At 37.6% G+C, this 17,285-nt stretch overlaps 1 non-coding gene across 1 annotated transcript; it reads right to left on the reverse strand.

Moving 5' to 3' along the window:
- Positions 1-803: 803 nt before the first annotated feature.
- Positions 804-876, reverse strand: TRNAR-UCG (transfer RNA arginine (anticodon UCG)). The gene has a single exon. It is a non-coding gene; the product is annotated as a tRNA-Arg (tRNA).
- Positions 877-17,285: the final 16,409 nt, after the last annotated feature.

Here is a 17,285-nt window from a genome sequence, read left to right on the forward strand (position 1 = left end):
AATTGCACCCAAGCAAATCGCATTTTATCATTCGTGGGTACATTGAGGAATATCTTATTCGAGTATCTGGTACTCGTATTTGTGCATAATGTTAAAATGAACCACTTATAATTCTTTATTTTCAATTGTGATATCAATAACACTGAACAACTGCAAAATTCGGGTGGCTCGGTTCTTCTAACTCACAAGATGGAAACGTGTTTCGGCGCAAGGCAACAGCAAAATCTTATTTGTAATGTTAACTCGACGGAGAAAACTGCAGTAAAGCACTGACAGAATAATTTCTTAGTAGTATCGACCACTTCCTGTTCTAGTAATTACGTATATTTTCCAATCAATTATCTCATAGCAAATACAGACATGTCCAATACCAAATGCAGCCAAAACAAAGTATAGACGACAGGACCAGCCGAACCACGACGTCAGAACATGGCAAAGGAGTGTTTTGCGCGCAACGTTCGGCTCGAAAATTGGAAACTAATTATTTTACCTAAAAAATGAACACACTTGAACGTGGGAAATTACATAGGTCGATGGTATATATTTCAAAAATGGTATTTAAAATAATTAGTGGAAATGTCCATTGTGGCTTTGAGCAGCCATGATGGAGGCCACTTCTTGTAAGCATATGGATTTCAAAGGGGCGGAAGGGATACGTGCCTTACTGTGCATAAAGTGGACTTAAAACACCAACTCAAACCAACGATTACAGTACGATCGTCTACGAATGCACATAACGTATTTGTGGTCTAACCCGTGGTACCTTGTGCTCAGTCGGGGAGGTCGAAAAAAAAAAAGGTCAATGACCCAGCCAGGACTCGAACCTGGGATCTTCTGATTCGAAGTCAGACGCGTTATCCATTTCGCCACTGGGCCGTACTATAAAACCTGGATTGAATCTGGTTAATGAGTGACTGATTGATCGTAGGCTGTGTTCGTTCTTCATATAACACCGTTCAGCACACAAAATATTATGGAAACAAGTCTATCCAATCTTTTCTAATTCAGGGGCACTGAATTAGAAAATTACATTTAACTTTTCAGCTTAGCTCCAGTTTTCGTATTACAGCCCGAGAACCATAGCCTGAAATTAATCCCCCACTAATTGTTGGGTCGTCGCCTATAACAGATTACAACACTGCAGCTGGGCGGCATAATTCTACTAGAACGATCTTATCACATTATCGGTTTCTGTAGCTACATATGTGGTTATCTTGTATCCATAGGCGCCGATTTCTACTGATATTTTAGGGGCCCAAAGCTAAGCAAGGTAAATACCGATCCCCCTCTCCCCAAAGTAGGGACCTAAGAATGAGCACACTTGAATTAACCTTTGAAAAATTGCAATTACAATTACTAGCTCTGACAACCACAACCACACATCAGGGCTCACAGAACTTTATTTGACGGAAAAATAATTCACTATATTCTGATTATACGTATAACATAATATGTGTAGCTTTCATTGAGATATTGATTATCACATTCTATTTATAATAATTATTCCCATACTACTCTCTAGAAGTTTAATATCTTCAAACATACTCACACTATACACATACACGTATTTTATTAAACGTTAGTTAACTATTTTTAAATATATAACAACTTCCAGGTACAAAAGTGCAGTATGAAGTAGCACACACATGTTTACAGGTACACGTGAAAAATACTAATCCTGTTTAAATAGAACTGTGGAATATTTCAAAACAGAATATTTTCAACTTCTTGACTTTTCCGAAGGTGGTTCTTCTTCTACAACAACGTTCAGGGAAATATTAGAACTATTTTATGATCTATTTAACTTTAATATTATTCAGTTTATCCTTATGCACTTATGCAAAGTACAGAAACTACGTCGAGCCTCTCAAAAAGAAGCGCTATGGGTACTAATCAGAATATGAAATACCTATGTTTACAAATTATTTTTACGATCTGACTGTATTGAGGATAATTTATATCATAACAGCATGATTAAAAAAGATAATACTCAGTTTCGTACGGTTATATTTCTTGAACGCTACATCGCATGTGAACGATCCACGTATCATCTGAAAGAGGAGGTCTTAATGTTTGATAAACAGTTGAATTTACGTACATAACTAATATCCACCAACTTGATATCTTTATTGATATTTCCACACTGTATTTTAATTTTTAGTTCTCTGAGTGCCTGAGTGGTGTTGGCTTCCGTGCCGGTGTGGTTATCACATCGCCCTTCGAATTTCGGCTTGGACATGAATGTTTGCGAGTGTCCATTCATCAATTGATTGATTGATTGATTTGGTGTTTTGAGTCCACTTTATGCACAGTAAGGCTAATTGGGACTGGACCTACAGTTTAAAGTGGAATCCGAACCACTATGTGCCTCCGCCGGGTATCGAACCCGGGACCCCTTGATTACAAGGCGACGACGCTACCACTGCGCCATCGGGGAGGCCCTCCATTCATCAATTTCATCATATCATCACTCATCCCCATCTTCGCAGATTAGCCAAAAGTCGCACAAAAATCGAAGTAAAATAAAGAAAATCAATCAATCAATCAATCAATCCAGAGGTCCCGGGATCGAATCCCGGTTGGGACATTGATGTTCTTTGTGAGTGTCCTTTCAATACTCATTCTCATTTTCGCGATTAGCCGAAAAACGAAGTAAACTAAACCAAATCATTCGCTCAATAAATTACTTATCATTTTTTCAGAACTTGGTAGATTTGTCTGGTAATGGTTTTCAGATTTTACAAAGTGTTGTATGAACGTGGCCTTATTGTCGATGTGTCCCCAAGATTATCTTTGAGAATTGCGTTCTGTTGTGTTGTCGTTCTTTCATCTGGTATTCTACTGTCATAAATTGTGCAGAATATTCATAAAAATGGCCCAGAAGTCTGTAAATAACGCGGATAACTTATTCGATATTTCTGAATAAGTGGCATTTGCTTTGAGGAAGCGTTCGATTACTCCCATTATAAAAAAATGAACATTTTTTTCATATTTCGGCTGTGAGCTGGTTCATCCAAACTCAATGCATGGGTGAATCGAATATGACTTTGTATGTGTCGTTTGGAGTCCCTGTGATTTGAAAGGAGTCCGGTAATCACAGGTGTCATTTCTGTACGATGTTCCCTATTAAAAAATTGATATCCAGGAAGAAAAAAAATCAACACTTGTGTACCCTAATATACTATCTGAAATTCGACCTATGACACAGGGCGAAGGGCTTCCTGTTCCTGAAACTTTGTTAAGTTTTTCTGTAGTCTCTGCTGAAGATAACTGCCCTGTGCGAATAAAGCTTTTTGTTTTGCGTTGGGGGGAGGGGGATGCTCACTCAATGGCGTACTTGTGATTTCATTTTAGGAGAGCCGTACCCCGTGGCCGAGTGGTGGCCGGACCCTGTGGCCGAGTGGTTAGCTCATCGCGCTGCAACGCTAGGGGTCCCGGGTTCGAATCCCGCTCGGGCTTGGTTGTTTGTAAATGTACATTCATCAATCTCATCATTTCATCCCTCATCCCTATCTTCGCAAATTAGCCAAGAGGCACAAAACGCGAAGTGAAATAAAATCAATCAATCAATCAATCAAATCATTTTAGGATAAAGATTTTTGAGTATGCAAATTTGCATATGTTACCATCCAGTAAATTGAACTATTGCCTTGTGGTTCTAAGTGCCGGTACCTTAGAACATTGGTTCTAACCTAGGTCATTACATCTCATAACATTTACACTTGACAATCTTCCATTGCTAAGTTCAAACTTAATGTCCATCTAACCTACATACAAGTTTTTGGTTGAACACTTTAATACATGTAAAATATCACCAGTATGTCTTGAAAACTTAAGTGGAAAAACAGCCTGCTATTGTCTGGACTACGTGAGGTTAGTCACTTACAGAATGGCCTCCTTCATTAATCCGCAAGGCTGCATACTTTGAGGCAGTACAGTCTTTGATGGCTGGATCATTAATGGACAAGAAGATTTTTCAATTGTTTGTTACATAGTTAAGAAATTGTATACTATATGCTTTCAATTCCATTTTCTGTGTTCTGTGAGGGGGAAAAACATCCCTGGTAGGGATAAAAGTAATTTTCTTGTGCCGGGGATACAATTTTTTGTGAGGCGATTCCCCCCCCAGTTAATTCGCACACTGGGTAATTGTGTTTCTTCATGTCAAGTACCGAACAACAGAAGCCATCAGAATCAAGTAATGCAGACTACTTGCAAGCACATACTTCTCTAATCATAAGATCACAGAAAGCAACCTGATTTACCTCATTATTGATGTCGAACTTCTGAGAAATAAGTTAGAACTTTTGGCGAGTTACAGGAGTGGAATTTCTTGCACCACTCTGTAAAAGTGACAACATTTCGATAATTTCTTTAACATCGAAGGTGATTTCACTTTCTGCAAAGATATATGGGCTATGTGACATGATGTATGAAAGCAATGAATATGATGGACAGTCCTGACCAGTCTCAAAGCAGTTCTCTTACGCACTTCCATTCTTGTAACATATGCTACCAATAAAAAAGAAGCATATAAAAATATGAAAAATATTCTAGTAGGAGTAGAGTACGTACATGACGATAAGACGGTGAGAAAGATGAGATGCAGATATATTTCTCCACACGTTTTACCACACTACATTAGATCGGGGAAGCAGAGTTAGTGACTGGTGATGTATCTGCCAGTCAACTGAGCATATAAAAAAATCACTGCTATGCTAGCATCCATGTGAGGCGAACTTATTAGGACATAGCAAAGCTCAACAATAGCTGTTCTAAGATAGTTATATTTATTTACCTCTTCAGTTGGCGCAAGTTAAATCCTCCTTTACGTGGCGGCAGGCATATTTCATGTGTGACACGAAATAGATGTGCATGCAGGGCCGGATTAAGACGAAATTTGGCCTGACGCTTGAAATCTTCGGTGAACAATAAACACAACGACGTTATAGTTACGTCACAGCGCAAAGAATAATAGTAACTGTATAATAAGTAACGCTGTGTCTAGGCGTCCGAAATCGGGGCTCCAAAATTCATTCTAAGATTTATTTTCAGGTTAATATAGAAAAAGAAAACTGTTCAGCTTTCGGAAAATCCTCGTCTGTTTTCACCTGGGCCTATTTCAGGAATGGGCCTAATGATGCAGCATCAATAGCACCCACGTTAATCCGGCCCTGTGTGCATGCAATATGAAGCGCGTTCTCATTTTTCTGACATTCACGCACTAGCGTACGCAGACGGGGCTGAAGGGGCTACAGACCCCCGAAATTTTTAGTAAATAAAAAATGCAAATGAAGGCAGTAATGAAGTCGGAAACAACACCCGGTAACCATTTTTTTTTGTTTGGATAATTTTCAAAACGAAGATATAAATTGGTAATTGGAGCTCATATCTCATTAAAATAAAATACCAACAACCGAAATTGATTTACGGCGATGCATTCTATGATCCAAGCTAATATTTAATCTTACTCTTATCAGTAAAGGTTAGATACATGGCACTGAATCCTCCTTCACATTCAACTGTAGATGGTACAATTTCGTTTCAATCCACACAATCCTTGAGTGAGGTGGAAATGTGTTTTGGATTATCCTTGTAGATGTGAAAATCTTAACTAGTGCGCACACATGCTTTCACTTACATTAAAGTTCACCTGATACAGTATATCACCATAAAACAAACATTCAGAATCACCTAAATATTATCTGTGCGTTTGTTACATAGAAATGGTATTGGACTACATGCGAAAAGAAACCTTGGTCTTCAAACCGGCTATTCATATTGTCCATCAAAGATTGACAATTGTCCTCTTACTTCTGAACTACACCTCCTACACGGTGAATCAATCGTTTTCAATGTTTCAAAAGTAGGCATGCAAATTTCTTGCTTTTCTCAAAGAACTGAAGGATTTCGATTTTGCATATACAACGATAGTACTTTCATCACTTGTAGAGAGTCTCAAAATATAGTAAATTCCATCATAAATAATTAGTTTGTCAAATATTTTAGCAATCCTTCAAACCTGAACCTCCCACGAGTCGATCGGGGACCATCTCGACTTTTTTTCTTTTTAAGACACAACTAAACACTAGAATACTTAACAATCGCTCGAACAGGATTAAACGACAATGCGATGCGACATACGTGAAAAGCATAGCCCAGTTTTAGTATTCGATACAAAAGTAGTTGTGAAACACCAGAAGTATGAAAAATAACGACTAAATGCATCTAAAAGAGAGACAGCCAGGGGCGCCAACTTTTCAAAAACATTGGGTGGGCTCAAGCACCAAAAAATCGCATAAATTATTGTTTGGCTGGTGCTCGAATTTCCCATATAAATTGGCGCCACTGTACACAGTCGCCACAAATTGTGTAACAAAATTTTTGTATGTAGGTATGGTGCGGTAAACTTAATAAAATTCAACTAAAACACCATAAACAAAGTTGTTTACAAGTGGGTTGGAAATAATGTTCGCTGGTCGAGATATGTCATTCATAATCAGAGATTTGATGGTTCAAAACAGTGTGAGAATCCCCGCTTTCTTATCTTCAAATCGCACCCTGCATTGGAATTAATAGATGCATGTTTGTTCCCTACTTTCAAATGACAAACATCTGATTTTCCATTCCATTACATTCAAAATGAGCCCAAAATGAGGTCTAGAGCTTTGTATGTTTCAGAATTATCTGTTTTTAAAATAATCATAAATTCTTTAAAAAAATAAAGAAATGAAATGTATTCATGCAGACTTTCGATAAAATGCAGGAAATCCGTGTGCTTTTCCAAAATGGAATTTTCCATGCCACAACATTATATATATATATATATTATAGGGCTGAGCCGATACCGATGCCGATGTAACGGTATCAGCCGATACCAGTGGTATCGGTATTGGAAAGTATCGGTTGGAATTCATGCATTTTGGATCATTCACGTGGTCCGCAAAAATGCCGCGCGACACACTCGCGGAGTCTAATTATCCTAGAAATTATGCAAAATTCAAATTTTCTTTTTATTTTGGACTAATTTTGCACAAAAAACTATATTTTGTGATGTATTTTAATATTCTGATGTAATTCTTGAATTTTCTAAAGTAAATTTCTTGGTAAATTAATGCATATAATTGTAGAAGAAAATTTACACATCAATATTTATCAATATTTTGAACAAATTTTAATTATTGCAATTTTCAAGTATCGGTATCGGTGGGAATCGGCAAGAGTATTGGCATCGGTATCTATCTGTATCGGTTCAAAGTGTTATCGGCTCAGCCCTAGTAGTCTATACATATATATACATACATGTATACACACACACACATATATTTTGTACCCACCAGATGTAAAATGTTCGTACGCCATTGAACGGACCTATGCACCATCCAAGTTCACAAGTCCAGGCCCCACCCGGAAAAAAATCCTGCGAACGCCAGTGCTTTCACCACTACATTCTCAAGGACAGGCAGACATGAAATTCGTGCATAAAATAATGAATGGCAAAATTAAATCCGAATTTCTGATCAGCAAATTTCATTTATGAATAGCTACATGGCCAACCTGCAACGAAAATCTCTTTCACAATCCACGTAGGCGCCCAAAAGTCAACCTCACTTCCACGCAGTACACCCTGGACTGCATTTTGCAGACGAACGAGGCTCTGGCGACTGGCACTATAGCCAGTATAATTTTGTGTGTGTTGTCCCTGTTTTCTGTCCTTGTTTATGCTGAGTGCCCGTTTACAGCCTCAGCTTTTAATCAGTCAGAAGATTTTAATAATTTAGTTACGCCACGACATTAGTTATGTTTATTTTAGTTCTGTTAACCTAAGTCAGAATTTTTTAGTCTTCCAACGTTAAATATGTTATTAGTTATATTTTAGTTCAGGTAAGGGGCTGGACCCCGTATAAAGTGACGGGTGCAAAATAACCTTTGTGCTGACGCACCCAAAATTTGAAATTCAAAATAAAAATAATAAAAAATCAAATGTTTCACAATCCCTCTACAAGGGTCTCCTTTCTCTTTTCTACAGACTTCCTCGTTCATGTAAAAACCTGCCTTCAAATGTTGATATATTCTTTCCAGAGCACAGTTTCAGAAAATGGTTAGCAATGTATGTGTAATTTCAATTTCTTTCTGTGTCGTCTTGTACTATATTGTTTTGTTGTTATTGTTGTTTTCCTGCTGTTACTGTTCCAGTATAAAATGGTCATTCAGTACTGCATCTGAAACTTAGGTAAATAAATAAATAAATAAAATATTGTTCAACAATGCCTCGATGTTTTTTTGAAAATAATAGTAAAGGTACTGGAGGTAGTGTCTGCGATGGTCTGGGAGAAGTTGATTCGCAAGATTATCACTGTTTCTACAATGGGTATAGTCACTGGTTCCATCAAAGGGTGGAGTAACGCCCTAGTGGTAAGATGTTAGCTTTATTCTGGTTCAAACAAAGATTTTTCTTTCATAACGTTTCGATTACTGTCTCCAGTCAAGTCTAGCTTATGTTTCACGATTACAGTTACATCATCTGCGCGTGTGCACATATTTTGTGGCCTATCCCGAGAACCCTGAGTCCCTGAAACTTATCATACATCAGTCGTAATAATGGAGCCAGAGCTGCTCAGAATACATAAAATATTTTACCATTTGTACCACATACATATTGATAAGGTTTTAATAAAGTATCAGCAAAAACTGTTGCAACCTTGCCGTAAGCAAACGCGCAAATACTCGTATTTTACAATCAGTACATGGTAATGTGATTGGTCTGAAGTGTTCAGTCTTTCTGTTTCTGGACTTGAATATTTTCGGGTATTTTGTGATATACTCCATTCCTCTTCGTTAACATATAATTTTGAACCCATAACGGAAACAATTCTGCATTATCAAGGTACCATAGTATGCGATACTATCTCCTTAGTATCGCACATTATGAGCTCGGCAGGCAGCGAAAAGCCTCACCTAATGATTAACACATTCAGTTCGATATGAAAACATGTCATTTTATTACAAAAAAAAAAAAAAAAAATCAAACGTAAAAAACGCTCACCTTTACGGACAAAAATCCACTCAGCGCAAACATTACAGAAAACTTGAAATCGACGTTTTTTAAAACCACTCTCTACCCACGCCGGACGGCTACGAACTGACTTCTTTGGTCTCACCGTAGCCTGCAGAACGGCTGAGGACGTGGTTCGCATAGTCTCCGGCAAAGTCAAATATTTAACTAGGCCAGAATCTATATGTGTCTTATATTAGGGAACTTTTCATATTACGCACTTTTCCTCTGTATGTGTGAAACGCACGGGGTGAATAAAAATGTTATCACCTATTTAAAAAAACGTACAAATTCATAATTCAGTATTATATCGCAAATGCAAAATACTTTATGCCGGCCTTCTTTATGTCTACACACTTCACAACACAACATGTATTTGAAATATGTACTTTATTTTACACTTTTTTTTTTGTATGCAACTAATTCCTATGTATTTTTTTCTTTCTTCATTTTCTTATTTTTATTATTATTATTATTATTTTACGTTTAGCTTACTGCTCCATAAGTTTATAATCATCTCATATGTATTCTCATATTGACAAGGGTTAGGTGGCAGAGCAGCCCTTGGCTGAACCTCGCCCGCTGAATAAAGAAAATTTATTATTTATTATTATTATTATTGCTTTCTGCCTCATTAGGTCAAGCACGAAGATGAGGATGAATTATGAGATACATTCGGTGGAAGGACACGCACAAAAGAACTCCCCTGCCATGCCAGCAATCGAAACCAGAATCTTCGTCGGCGAGATCAGAGAGCGGTAGCACACCAACGGTAGCATTTAACTACAGTAAATAGCCGGCACCCGTGGCGGAGTTGTTATCACATCGCGCAACGATGCCAGGGGTGCCGGGTTCGAATCCTACCCCGGGCATGGATGTTTGTGAGTGTCCATTCATCAATTTCATCACAATATCACTCATCCCCATCTTCGCAAATTAGCCAAAAGTGGCGCAAAAAGCGAAGTAAAATAAGCAAATCAAAATCAAAGCACATTACTTTATACAAGAAATAGAGTTTCCGTAATATCTTTGTTACTATTTCATCGCTGATGAGTCAACACAAAAGAAAAGAAGGGAAGAAAAAAAGAAGAGAAGAGGAGGCGAAAGATAACAAGAAATGGAGGAGGGAATAAAAGAGAGGATAGAAGAGGGGATTACAAGAAATGACGGGAAAAGAGATGCGAGGGTGAGAAGAGAGGAGTGGAGAGTAGAGTAAACGAGAGCAAAAGAACAGAGCGAAGGGGAAAGAAGAAGAGCGCAGTAGAGTCAATAATCTCTTCCTTCCTTCCTATCTCTCTCTCTTTTCCTGTATTTGTCTCTCTTCCTTATTTCTCTGCCTTCCTTCCTCTAAATAGAATGCAAGAGATCCTAGGTTCGATACTCGTTACGAGTTGTTCTTTTTTTAACTTTCTTTTTTATTAAACAAGAATATATATATATCATAGCAGTGTAAAATTGCCAGAATATCTGAAATTTCCTAAAAATATATAAACAAATAAATGAATTGATAAACGTTTTAAGGGGCATTTTTCATATGGAAAATTAAAGATAAAATATTGTGAGATTATGAAACTCTGATGCTATTTGTATACAGATTCAAAGATATTGACAAAAATTATGAGTAAGGAATTTATGTTTTGTGGTAATTCAACACATACTAATTTCTCCCCTCTTTTACTCGCGTTTAATGCAAGGCTACCTGCCCAAATATAAAATAAACAGTTTTCAAAATGTGCAAATCTACATTAAATGTTTACGTCGATTCATACTACCTTCGTTTCCTTTGTTACAATCAAGTGTTCATTACGCAATAGATGCAGGAGGTCAGTTGTATCTACATTTCACATTGGTCAGCTCCTTCTGTCTCTTTAATCATTAAAAGATGAATCGAAAGCTCGTATGGTAGTGGCTACCGTTCAGTATTGTGTACCTAGCGGTCGTAAGTTCAAGTCCCTCCGGTAGCAGAAACTCTTCGTAAGTTTTAGTCATATATTATTGTGTTCATTGTCCACGTCGTGTGAAATGAAATGATTCTGTTTGTCTTTAACGATGAAATAGCAAAGAAAATGAAACTCCATTTCAACGAATTTAGGTGTGGGAAATAAACTGAAAACTTGTTATGAGTATGAAAATTAAATTCAAGTTATTAGTGGTGTAATTGCAGATAAAATCGAAAATCTGACGCGGAAGATACTATTATCTTACTCTGAACTTCTTAAGTAAAAGTCATTTTGTCCCGAGAATATAATATATTGCCATTAAAAAATGTTATTGATTGTTTCATGTTGATAATCTGATCAATTCTTGAAGTTCAGACAATATTTTCTCGAACTACCTCTCCTATCCTCTCGCCTCCACACCTTCTCTAGTTCTCCTCTCATGTAGTCCTATCTCAAATATCTCCTGTTTTCTTCTCATTTCCCCAGCTCATTATTCTTCACTCCTCTTATTTTCTCTAAGGTATTCGATTCCCGACTCCACTTCGCTCTACTCCTCTCCCCTTCGCTCTTCTTTTTCCATTTGTTTACTCTACTCTCCGCTCATCTAGTCTTTTTCTTCTCCTCTTTCCTCCCTCCTCCTCCTCTCTACCCTCACATCTCATTTCCTCTCAGTTCTTCTATTCTCTCTTTTCTTCCCTCCACTTCACTTCGTCTTCTTCTTTCGACTCATTTCCTCTCATCTTCTCTCATTTCCTTTCCTCTCTTCTTTTCTTTCTGGTAGATTCATCAGCAATGAAATAGTAACAAATCGATTTTCTTAATTTGCTTAATTACATCTTTCATAAACTATTTTGTCATTTGCGTTATAATACTGAATTATTTGTATTTTTAAATACGTAACACCATTTTTATTCATTTCGTGTATTTCACACATACGTTTTGTGTATGTGGCAACCCTGAAATTGAGCCTAACTCTGTATGCAACCCACCAACGCATTGTGTAAGTTGGGTTGCCTGGTATAAAATGTTGCCCTAAAACTTTTGGTATGTACAACTGCAAATACTTTAAGTCTTCTCCATTGGAACCTGCGATGTGGGGCAATAGTCCAGAGTACTGGTCTTCAAATCGATCACAATCGGTGGTTGAAGACAGGACTGTCACAGGTGAGTGAACACTTTTAATTCCTCTAGATGGATGGGAACAAACCTCTGTTCGTTCCAGACGGGCACAAACAATATGAAGAAAAATAAATTCCGATTCACAGAATATTGTAAATTATATTCTACTTAGGATCATATGTTCATATTATACTATGTACAAGTGTTTTGAAAAATATAAAATAAAATATACGTTGTCTGTTGAGATGTTGTGTATTAAGTACACTTAAGTTCTCGAAAAAATCTATCTGCTCCCATGCTGTTAAGTGGCTTCACCTATTTACTAAATGTATTCATTAATAATAATAAGCTATTCTGTGACTGACAGAAATCGGTGTCAGCTGAAAAAGAAATTATGCCGTTTGGGGAAGAGGCGAATTTTTGTAGGCTTCTGCTCAGTGGCAGTCAAAAGGGCCTCAGTGAAGAATGGGGGACGGGTGAGATAAGAGGAGGCCATAACTGGTTGGTTTCGTACCAAAGTCATTAAGAATCCTTAGCTTATGTAAGGACCATACAAAATTCATCTGTATGAAATTTAACATGAAAAATTAATAACACTGCATCGAAGAAATCGTTCATTATTCGAGAGTTATCGATCCCAGTTGTACAGTGTCTCTCAAAAGTTTTAGGACAACGACATTTTAAACTAGGCAACCCAATTTACACAAGGCGTTGGTGGGTTGCGTGTAGAGCTAGGCTCAATTTCAGGGTTGCCACATGCACAATAGATATTTATAAAATACGCGAAAGAAATAAAAACAAGTATTATTGTATAAAACTATTAAAAATATCACTATTATATCGCATGTGACAAAATTCCTTCTCAAAGAAAAAAATAGGTTTTCTAGTATTTCATCGCTGATGTCTACAGAAAGGAAAAGAGGTGAGAGAAAACGAGAGGTGACAAAGGACAGGAGAAAGAGAAAGCGAAAGGAGAAGAGGAAAAGTAGAGGAGAGAAGAAAGAGAGGATAGACGAGGAGAGGAGGTGTAGTGGGGAGAATGGAAAAAGATTCTAGGAGAGATGAGCAAAGAAGAAAAAAGAGAAGAAAAACGAGATGAGAGAAGAGGAGACGAGAAGAGGGGAGTGGAGAGTAGAGTAAAGGAGAGAAAAAGAGAAGAACGAAAATAGGAGGAGAAAAGTGCAGCGAGTCGGAAATCTAAGACAGGAGAGGAGATACGAGGAGTGGAGATGAGTGTGATGGAGATAAGATGCGAGAAAAGTAGGGAAGGCGATATGAGATAAAAGCAGAGCAGAAGGAGGGGAGAGAAGAAGGAGCACGAGAAGGAGAAGAGAAGAATATAAAGGACTGAAGAGAAGAGGTAGTTGCAGAAAATATCGTCTCAGCGTCAAGAATTGATGCATTGGTCAAATTGTCGACATGAAACATTCAATAACATTTTGAAATGTATTGGAGAATGTATTAAATCGGTGCGAAATGCCTTTTGGCTTAGTTCAGACCAAGATAAAATCTTCCATGTAAGATCTTTGATTTTACCTGCGATTATACCACTAAAAACATGAATGTAATTTTAATATTTATAAGAATTATCCAATTTTTGTCCACTTCTCGGTTCGTTGAAATGGAGATTTTGTAATTTAATATTTCCCCTCCCCCCATCGTTAATTCCAAACTGAATTATTCCGTTTCACACGGCGTGGACAATGAACACAATGGGATAGGTCTAAAACTTACGAAAATTTTCTGCCACCGGAAGGGTTTGAACCTACGACCATCAGATTGACAGTCCTGAACGGTAAACACTACCCTACAAGCTTTCGCTCCTGAAAGTAAGTAGAAGGAGCTGACCAATGTGAAATATAGATGCAACTCTCTTCCTACATGTAATGTGCAAACAATACTTGTTTGTAACAAAGAAAACGAAGGTAGTATGACTCGGCGAAAACATTTAATGGAGAATTGCACATGATGAGAACTTTTCATTCGATATTTGTGAATGTATCCTTGCATTGAACTCGAGTGGGAAAAGGGGTAAAATTAGTATGTCCAGAATCGCACAAATATAAATAGTTATTTCATTAATATTTTTCAATGTCTTTGAAGCAGTACACAGTTATCGTTAGAGTATCATAATTCACGATCTTATACATAAAAATATCCCTTTGAACGTGTGTCAAATCATTTATTTGTTTATCTTTTTATAAATTCCATATGCAGAACAATGTAGCCACTATACCCTGCTATTACAAATAATGTTACCATGCTCTTGTTTATAATAAAAGGAGAATTAAAAAAAAATACCTACTAAGGAGGATCGAACCTGGGACCGCAATCAATGCTTTCAAGAACTCTAACCAATACACTAAGCCCTTTGTTTTCCTTGGCGCAACAATTTTTAATTATTCTGTCGCGTCAATATTGTAAACGCGAAAAAGAAGTCCAATACTCTGATATAGCTCTGTACTTCTAGAATTACTCTATACATATGCATTTGAAATTTAACTCTGAATTTATTTCTTCGTTGTTAGTATATCTAAGCTTGTGAATATATTTTATTTGTAATTTTATAACGGTTACATGAACATCTACCAAATAGTTCCTTATAATAACCTCCGGTTGACCAAGTTGCCAATATAAACAAATGGAATACAAATTGCCTTCGAGCTTACATTGTTAAAAAGGAGCGGATACACGTATTGCTATCCCAATACTTATTCAATAAGGTTTCTTGTTTGTCAGAAATTACCACTTAAACTATTACATGGTGAGCTAGTGCCCACCTAGCCGCCTCTGATGAAATCTATCATTCTTCAGATTCTCTTTAAAATTCAACTCTGGTCACTTGTAACTTGCTGGGTGCAGACACTGTGCATCGACGGACAGTGTTTTGCGATAAGAAGCGGCCTTGAATAGCGTGAGTGAGTCACTTTGAACGCGAGCAAGCTACGCTACCAAGCTTGTTTGCCTTTGTAAACCAAGTCATTTTTTTTTTCACCGTTTCCGAACGCGATTGCTATTGTAGAAGTATATATTCTCTCAAAAGGAGAAGAAAGGAAATTAGACCAATGTTCTCCAGTCGTTTAAAACCAAATATTATCTATTAAACGAAAAGTTCACGATTGTCAATAAACCTATCTGAGCATAAGTTGGAATAATTTAATAGAAAGATTCTCCAAAATTTCTCTCCCACTGTCTACGTCTGGCCAGTACCCAGGAGGGCATGGGGGCCATGCCCTCCTCGAACCCTGAAATATTTAAATGTTGATTTTAGAAATGTGTAAAAATTTCAATTTTGTTTTTACATAAATGAATCTGCTTCTTTGCAAAAGTCTTCAGGCTGCAATATTGGATGGGCAAGGCTAGCAGACGTCAGATTCACCGATTTAGTCAGGACAGTGCGTTACTTTCAATCCCTGTCCCGACTTTTTCGAACTGCAATCGTGATGCGAGAATGTCTCTTTATTATTGTTTTTTTTTCTGAACTCACAATTATACATGTTCTTTATTGTAATAATAATTCCTAGTACGCAAAATTTAATTTATAAATATATTATTTTCTAAACTTAGAATTATCATGACTTTTAAATGGCGCTCGCACTATTTGAACTATTTTGTAATCTCTCTCTCTCTTTCTCTCTCTCTCTCTTTTATATATATACAGATGGGGGACAAAATAATACGAACACCTGTGAAATTAGAGAAAATCTTTATTAACATGGGGTTGGACCACCCTGTGACTGAAGTACACTTTCTATGTGACGTGGGATGGACGCATAGAGGTCATGCACAATGTTTAAGGGAATATGGAGCCATTCTTCCTCCAGAGCAGTCTTCAGTTCCGAAAGTGTGGCTGGAGGCGGACTTCGGCACGCAGCTTGGACTCCAAATATCCTCACAAATGTTTTATAATGTTCAAGTCAGGAGACTGTGGGGGCCATTCAAGATGTCCTACTTCATCGTCATGATCTTCGAACCATGTTTGGACATACCCAGCAGTGTGGATAGGAGCATTGTCGTCTTGAAAAAGCGGCCGCTCCCCAGGAAATAAAGTCTGGGCAAAAGGATGGAGATGATCCCCCAGAATGCTCCGATAGTGATTGGTGTTGTTCTTCCCATGCAGAAAAACAAGTGGTCCCACACCGTGCCAAGATATCGCACCCCATACCATAATGGACCCACCTCCATGCTTCACATTCGGCAAGAGGCAGTCAGGATGAAATGCATCTCGGGGCGTTCGCCACACATAAACGCGCCCGGTGGTTTGAAATAACGTGAATGTTGATTCATCAGACCAGATGACTTGTTGCCACTGCTGCGGGGACCAACTTTTGTGAGCTCTGCACGATTAGCGTTGCTTGACAGCATTACGTGATGACACCAATGGCTTACGAATTGCCACTCTGCCATGAATGTTTGCAGCATGGAGTTCCCTTTTGACAGTTTTGGTTGAAATGGGGTCCTGGAGATGCCTGTTCATTTCAGATGTTATCTCGGATAACGATTACTTGTGATTTCGGGCAACTATGTGCTTCAACACCCTCCTATCCCAAGCAGCAAGCCTTGTCTTTCGTCCACTGTTGTGCTTTGAAGACGCCATCTTAACTTGTGTTGTGTACGCTGTTATAACGGCTGATACTGTGCTCCTTGAGTAGTATCGGAATTAGATAAGGCCTGTTGCTATTTAATATTCGCAATTAATTTGCGCGTATTTATAACTAATTTGCACGGGTTTTAATTAATTTGCACGTACTTAGAATTTATTTGCAAGTACTTAGAGTACTTTACATTTATGTATTTGCATGTTTATAACTTTTATGAATATATAATTATTTATTTTATGAAAAATATGTACATAGAAGGTAATTAGAGGTACTAAACGCTATGCATATAGTTTTATATTCATTACTGCAAAGTATGTAATGTATATATCGATAATAATTAATGTTTATAATATTGAAAATAAGTTTTCTATGGTTTATGATCCGCTATGAAAGGTGGTAATGGTACGAAAGAAGACGGTCCAGGTACTCGAACCAGCGATATGCAACGGTAATAATTAGTACTATGCAATAATTGCATTATATTATGAAACACGGTGGTTTCACACGCTAGACAGGAGACGGTGAACTCCGCGCTGAGGGTAGAGAAGAAAGGAATTTGGGGGAAGTGCG

The sequence above is a fragment of the Lepisma saccharinum genome, chromosome 2, assembly GCF_977018435.1.
Source record: "Lepisma saccharinum chromosome 2, izLepSacc3.1, whole genome shotgun sequence".
Lineage (NCBI taxonomy): Eukaryota > Metazoa > Arthropoda > Insecta > Zygentoma > Lepismatidae > Lepisma > Lepisma saccharinum.